Source organism: Brachionichthys hirsutus, chromosome 18, assembly GCF_040956055.1.
Source record: "Brachionichthys hirsutus isolate HB-005 chromosome 18, CSIRO-AGI_Bhir_v1, whole genome shotgun sequence".
NCBI classification, from domain to species: domain Eukaryota; kingdom Metazoa; phylum Chordata; class Actinopteri; order Lophiiformes; family Brachionichthyidae; genus Brachionichthys; species Brachionichthys hirsutus.
This window is the reverse complement of record NC_090914.1, coordinates 11,352,446-11,358,633: the sequence shown is the minus strand read 5'-3', so window position 1 is coordinate 11,358,633 and position 6,188 is coordinate 11,352,446.

The window sequence follows — 6,188 nt, the reverse complement described above, 5'->3', positions numbered from 1 at the left end:
ACAGTGCTAATATCAGCACACAAACTGGGAGCAGAAACACGGAGTCAGTAGATAACAGGAGCAGGAAGCGGGATTAGAGGAGCAGCAGGAGAAGAACCAGCACTCACACCAGAACCAGCACTCACACCAGAACCAGCACTCACACCAGAACCAGCACACACACCAGAACCAGCACACACACCAGGTCCAGCACACACACCAGAACCAGCACTCACACCAGAACCAGCACACACACCAGAACTAGCACTCACACCAGAACCAGCACTCACACCAGAACTAGCACTCACACCAGAACCAGCACTCACACCAGAACCAGCACTCACACCAGAACCAGCACTCACACCAGAACTAGCACTCACACCAGAACCAGCACACACACCAGAACCAGCACTCACACCAGAACCAGCACTCACACCAGAACCAGCACACACACCAGGTCCAGCACACACACCAGAACCAGCACTCACACCAGAACCAGCACTCACACCAGAACCAGCACTCACACCAGAACTAGCACTCACACCAGAACCAGCACTCACACCAGAACCAGCACTCACACCAGAACCAGCACTCACACCAGAACCAGCACACACACCAGAACCAGCACTCACACCAGAACCAGCACTCACACCAGAACCAGCACTCACACCAGAACCAGCACACACACCAGGTCCAGCACTCACACCAGAACCAGCACTCACACCAGAACCAGCACACACACCAGAACCAGCACTCACACCAGAACCAGCACACACACCAGAACCAGCACACACACCAGAACCAGCACTCACACCAGAACTAGCACTCACACCAGAACCAGCACTCACACCAGAACCAGCACTCACACCAGAACCAGCACACACACCAGGTCCAGCACACACACCAGAACCAGCACTCACACCAGAACCAGCACTCACACCAGAACCAGCACACACACCAGGTCCAGCACTCACACCAGAACCAGCACTCACACCAGAACCAGCACACACACCAGAACCAGCACTCACACCAGAACCAGCACACACACCAGAACCAGCACACACACCAGAACCAGCACTCACACCAGAACTAGCACTCACACCAGAACTAGCACTCACACCAGAACCAGCACACACACCAGAACCAGCACTCACACCAGAACCAGCACTCACACCAGAACCAGCACTCACACCAGAACCAGCACACACACCAGAACCAGCACACACACCAGGTCCAGCACACACACCAGAACCAGCACTCACACCAGAACCAGCACACACACCAGAACTAGCACTCACACCAGAACCAGCACTCACACCAGAACTAGCACTCACACCAGAACCAGCACTCACACCAGAACCAGCACTCACACCAGAACCAGCACTCACACCAGAACCAGCACTCACACCAGAACCAGCACACACACCAGAACCAGCACACACACCAGGTCCAGCACACACACCAGAACCAGCACTCACACCAGAACCAGCACACACACCAGAACTAGCACTCACACCAGAACCAGCACTCACACCAGAACTAGCACTCACACCAGAACCAGCACTCACACCAGAACCAGCACTCACACCAGAACCAGCACACACACCAGAACCAGCACACACACCAGGTCCAGCACACACACCAGAACCAGCACTCACACCAGAACCAGCACTCACACCAGAACCAGCACTCACACCAGAACTAGCACTCACACCAGAACCAGCACTCACACCAGAACCAGCACTCACACCAGAACCAGCACTCACACCAGAACCAGCACACACACCAGAACCAGCACTCACACCAGAACCAGCACTCACACCAGAACCAGCACTCACACCAGAACCAGCACACACACCAGGTCCAGCACTCACACCAGAACCAGCACTCACACCAGAACCAGCACACACACCAGAACCAGCACTCACACCAGAACCAGCACACACACCAGAACCAGCACACACACCAGAACCAGCACTCACACCAGAACTAGCACTCACACCAGAACCAGCACTCACACCAGAACCAGCACTCACACCAGAACCAGCACACACACCAGGTCCAGCACACACACCAGAACCAGCACTCACACCAGAACCAGCACTCACACCAGAACCAGCACACACACCAGGTCCAGCACTCACACCAGAACCAGCACTCACACCAGAACCAGCACACACACCAGAACCAGCACTCACACCAGAACCAGCACACACACCAGAACCAGCACACACACCAGAACCAGCACTCACACCAGAACTAGCACTCACACCAGAACTAGCACTCACACCAGAACCAGCACACACACCAGAACCAGCACTCACACCAGAACCAGCACTCACACCAGAACCAGCACTCACACCAGAACCAGCACACACACCAGAACCAGCACTCACACCCAACTAAGTCCAGCCTTTCATGTGAAACAGGAAACTTCAAACCCTCAGACTGTCTCTCTCGCTCTCTCTCTCTCACCCGTCTGTGTCGCTCTTTTATTGATCCGATCTCTTTGTATCTGACTGGTGATCAATATTCTCAGATGGACTAACTCCCAATCAGGTTTAACAAACCTCCAGAGGCTCTTCTGCTCTGTGCTGCTCTTCATCATCCCTCCATCTTTTTGTTACTCACTTCATCACCAACGGGAAACGCTCCACATGCGAGTCTACAGAAAGATCGATGCCCTATTGATCGTTTAACCGGCTGCACTGACGACCCGCCGGTTCAACAGGCTCTCTAACAGGAAGAAGAGTCCACATGAACAAACGGCCTTTTAAATGCGGCCCCGGTTTGGTTCTGGGCCCGGATCTGATTCGCTCAGCGGACTCTTTGTCGCCGGCGGTTTCCTGTGTGCATTAACCATCCATAAATATCAACACAAAGCGTTAAGCTGCAGCAGATGGAGGCTCTTTGTTTGAACATCATGATGAATATTTGATGTTTCTTCTGTCCTCCGTCTCCCACGTCGCTCCCTCGTGTTCGTCTTCACATCTGGATCCGGATCATCAGATTAAACTGTCGATGATTTAACGCCGCGCTGAAGTCTTGGCTCTTTGAACCGGTCCTAAAACCAGTGTGGAGCTGTTAGCAACTTACCCTGAAACCCCAAACTCACCTGATGATGAGGGGGGGGGGGGGGGGGGGAGTTTTCTCCCAAACCCTCCTTATTCATAGCTCTGGGATATTTGTGCACATCGTCATGACAACCGTGTTGTTATTTCTGTATGGATGATGATTGTTAATATCCTCTATTGCAGGGAGGCGATCAGAAACCTTACCCCCTGTTATCAATAAACACTATCGTCATAGAAGTGGGGTTTTGCAAAGGATGGAAGGACTCTCTGAATCTGGAGCTGGATTTGGATAAAGGGGTGAGCACACACTCTTAGTGTGTTATTTTTCTTTTAATGACAGTGTGACGTCAGAATAAACGCACCAGGCTGTGAGCAGCAGCTGATTACTCTCCATCCGGGACTTGTCTCACTCGGCTGGCTGGTATAAATCCTGTTTCCCGACAACGGGACTATTTATTCACATTAAAACCAGCCAGACACATCAGCAAGAGGCGCGCTGCTCCTAGTCCCGCCCCCTCATTAGCATACAAATGAGGAACAAAGGCCGTTTCATTAACACACTAATTAAATAGAGTTTTAATCCCAGCTGACCCAAAAACCACTATTTAAAACAATTCAGCCTAAAAATCTAAAAATATTTATGATTCAACAGGATTTTATTCTTTTATTGCGTTCTGACTGAATCTGTTTTAAAAGTAAGATTAAAAATGTATTTTTTATAATGCAATTAATAAAGTTTTAAACTCACAGCTGCCGGAGCTAAAACACGAGCTAAAACTCAAACGCAACATTTGTGATGCGTTCAATGGTCGGAATTCATTTAAGAAAACAACATGGAGTGGCAAGCAGAACGCAGACAGTACAACAGCGATTCATCGCAGAAGTTTAAATTACCACCAAACTTGAATGCAGCACATGTGCACCAAAGATTTCTGTCCTGACTGATGCATTCATTCACAAATGGTTCCGCTCACAGCGAATTATTATTGTTCTCGCATACTGGTTCTACATCTACAAACCATATTAATAATTGATATAATACATACAAGCATTGAGTAATTTAATATTAGTTTTATTTGTATTGTCAATTGTCAATGATTTATGTACGCAGAGGAGCAGCAGCTCTACTCCGAGCTCCTCTCGGATGGCTGAGCTTCTCACCCTATCTCTAAGGGAGAGCCCAGCCCCCCTACGGAGGAAGCTCATTTCAGCCGCTTGTACCCGGGATCTCGTTCTTTCGGTCACTACCCAAAGCTCGTGACCATAGGTGAGGGTCGGAGAACGGAGATCGACCGGTAATCGAGAGCTGGGCCCTTCCGGTTCAGCGCTCTCTTTACCATGACGGATCTGTGCACCGATCCGTCTGTCGATCTCCCGCTCCATCCTTCCCTCACTCGTGAACAAGAGCCCGGGATACATGAACTCCTCCACTTGATATTTTTTCTGCTTTAGATTGTGATTGCCGAAATAATTTTACGTGCTTTAGCTGTCATTAACTGTGCATTTAGCTGTGTTCTTTAGTTTCTTTGACAGCGTATTTAGTTGGTGGGCACTGTTTTCTCATATAAACTATCCAATCGTCTACATGTAGGTGGCGATGAGTTGCCAGCTCATCTTACTCTGCAGAATTTGAACCCACTGAATTAAAATTCAATGTGAGCTCACGGGCCGTTCAGTTCAGTTCATAAGCTCCGTCTATCGGTGACGAGCTTAGATGAGCTTATGAACTGAATTCACTTCAAGTCCTGGACTCCTTTGTAACGCTGTTGCTTTGCTTCCTGCTCTCCATTTCAGCATGATACGCCAACAGCATAGTGTTAATCGGTCGATAGTCTGGATCTTCCAATAATTTCTTAAAGGTTTTAGCATCATGATGCTGGACTTCCTCAGGTGTCAGAATTCGCTTTGGAACATTCTGTTCAGTGTCGGGCATGGGGTGTGCCCTCACAAAGGCCCGTATATGTCGATCTGCCATTTCTGGGGACTGGCAATATTTATCCCTCATCGCTTCCAGAAACTGTACATATAAATCTCCGTGAGTCGTCATATTGGAAACTACTCCTTGGTCTCTCAGATCAGATGTGTATATATAGAATTTCTCACCGTCATTGCTTTGATGTTAAAAATGAATTGATCTTTGGGTTTACAATGTGAACTCAAAGTTGGCTTTGATGTTCACCTCTTTTATGAATCAGAAACAACAAAGAAGAACAAAGCTAAATGGGTAAGATGAAGAAATGGGGTTTTCAATGTTAAAATTAAATATTTGTTTCTGACTCCATTCCGGATCCGATCCAGATGAAATTTGGTGGTGAGATAGAGACCCCCACCCTACATGGCTGTGTTAAATTCCATAAACAGCAGTCAATAATCAACCGAGATATTGAGGAACACATTTTGAAGCTCCATTGACTGCAATGTTAACAAATATTTCAAAGTGATCCAGAATCCAGGATCTCTTCTGGATGATCACCAAAATCTAATAATCTGTTCCTGGTAACATTCCCAACATTTCCTGAAAATGTCATCCATCACTCCTCAATGTTCCCCTAGCTCACTGGTTCTTAACCGGGGTTCGATCACGGAACGTGATTGGAGTCAGCGTCAATACAAAACATAAATAAAAAATAAAAAATACAATAATCTTTCCAGGAGGAGAATCTGCATGACTTTCGATGCCAAGTTGAGCAACTCTAGTCTCACACCGGCAACAATGAAGGAACACTTTTTGAAGCTACATGGAGATGGGGAATTGTTATTGCTAAGAAACACTGGAACGTTTAATACCATTTGTTACAACATATCTTTGTGAGCAATCCTTTGAGGATGCTGGACATAAAAACGAAGAAAAGGAACAGACTTTGCTGTGAACATGACATGAGAGCGGCACCAAGGTGAAGTCATTCATATCTGAACTGGTCTCAAAGGCAACAGCAGAATCACACTGATTTGCTGGTATGTAATTTCTTGTTAGTTCATGCACTGTGTTTGTTTTGTTCTTTGAAGAACGTGATGTTCATGCACGGTTCATTTTGTGCACCATTAAAAAAAATCATGTACATGTCTTGAATTTGAAAAAAATCACATTTTAGAATAGAATAGCACTTTATTGTCATTTCACACGGTGATGCAATT